Here is a 1957-nt window from a genome sequence, read left to right on the forward strand (position 1 = left end):
TGAAGTGCGAATGAATATCTTAGAAGCGGCATAAGTTGAATTGAATAGAAAAATAGTAGTACTTTGCATTAATCTTTGAGGAACAGCAGAGCTCTACACCTTAATCTATGGAATGCAGAAACTCTACCGTTGAAAATACATGAGTGAAAGGTTCAGGCATGGCCGAATGGCCAGCCCCCATGATCTAAGATAGCATAAAACTGATCAAAGATCTCTAATACAATAGTAAAAAGTCCTATTTATACTAAACTAGTTAGTAGGGTTTACAGAAGTAAGTAATTGATGCATAAATCTACTTCTGGGGCCCACTTGGTGTGTGCTTGGGCTGAGCTTGAATGTCACACGTGTAGAGGTCAATCTTGGAGTTGAACGCCAGTTTGTAACGTATTTCTGGCGTTCGACTCTGGCTTGTGACGTGTTTCTGGCGTTTAACTCCAGACAGCAGCGTAGAACTGGCGTTCAATGCCATTTTACGTCGTCTAATCTTGGCCAAAGTATGGACTATTATATATTTCTGGAAAGCCCTGGATGTCTACTTTCCAACGCAATTGGAAGCGCGCCATTTTGATTTCTGTAGCTCTAGAAAATTCACTTTGAGTACAGGGAGGTCAGAATCCAACAACATCAGCAGTCCTTCTTCAACCTCTGAATCTGATTTTTGCTCAAGTCCCTCAATTTCAGCCAGAAAATACCTGAAATCACAGAAAAACACACAAACTCATAGTGAAGTCCAGAAATGTGAATTTAACATAAAAACTAATGAAAACATCCCTAAAAGTAACTAGATTCTACTAAAAACATACTAAAAACAATGCCAAAAAGCATATAAATTATCCGCTCATCACAGATCCGTAAGGAATCTAACAGGAGCTCTGGAACAAGAAGCTGAAGAAACAACAATGGCAACTAATCCAGACAATGGAAGTGACATAAGAAAGGTCCTAGGATCTTACACTGTACACAATTCTGACTTCTATGGGTGCAACATCTCCATTCCTGCCATTGGGGCAATCAACTTTGAGTTGAAGCCTCAATTGGTTACTCTAGTACAACGGAACTGGCAGTTTCATAGACTTCCACAGGAAGATCCAAATAAGTTCCTATCTGACTTTCTACAGATATGTGACACTGTCAAAACTAATGGAGTAAATCCAGAAGTCTACAAGCTCATGCTCTTTCCTTTTATTGTAAGAGACAGAGCAAGGCTATGGCTGGATTCTCAACCTAAGGAAAGCCTAGATAGTTGGGAAAAGGTGGTCAATGGATTCTTGACCAAGTTCTTTCCACCTCAAAAGCTGCGAAAGCTTAGGGTGGAAGTACAAATCTTTAGACAGAAAGAGGGTGAATCCCTCTATGAAGCTTGGGAAAGATACAAGAAACTGATCAAGAGATGTCCTCCTAACATGATCTCAGATTGGACTACGCTAGATATTTTCCATGATAGTCTATCTAAGATGTTCAAGATGGCATTGGACCACTCTGTAGGTGGATCCCTCCACTCGAAGAAAATGCCTGAGGAGGCACAAGAGCTTATTGACATGTTTGCTAACAACCAGAATATGTACACTTCTGAAAGAAACCCTAGAGGCGTCCTAGAGGTAAGCACCTTAGATGCCATCTTAGCTCAAAACAAGCTCATGTCCTAACAGATCAACATGATCACTCAGCACTTGAGTGGGATGCAGAGCTCAGAGGCCTACTGCCTAGAGACGGCCCATGAGGTTGACATAGGAGATAACGCCTGGACCACCATGGAGGAAGTGAACTATATGGGAAACTCCTCCAGAAACTCCAACAACAATCCCTATTCGAATACCTTCAATCAGGGATGGAGGAACCACCCTAATTTTTGGTGGAGAGATTAGCAGAAGCCTCAATAAGGCTTCAGCAATAATCAGAATGGAATGAACCCAAATCGGATCAACAATAAACCATTCGAAAATTCTCAACAACAATT

General features: G+C 41.1%; 1 non-coding gene across 1 annotated transcript; it reads right to left on the bottom strand.

Annotated features, from left to right (window-relative positions):
- Window positions 1–1301: 1301 nt before the first annotated feature.
- Window positions 1302–1405, bottom strand: LOC112787078 (small nucleolar RNA R71). The gene has a single exon (XR_003194514.1). It is a non-coding gene; the product is annotated as a small nucleolar RNA R71 (small nucleolar RNA).
- Between the last annotated feature and the right edge of the window lie 552 nt (window positions 1406–1957).

Source organism: Arachis hypogaea, chromosome 20 (genome assembly GCF_003086295.3).
Source record: "Arachis hypogaea cultivar Tifrunner chromosome 20, arahy.Tifrunner.gnm2.J5K5, whole genome shotgun sequence".
NCBI lineage: Eukaryota > Viridiplantae > Streptophyta > Magnoliopsida > Fabales > Fabaceae > Arachis > Arachis hypogaea.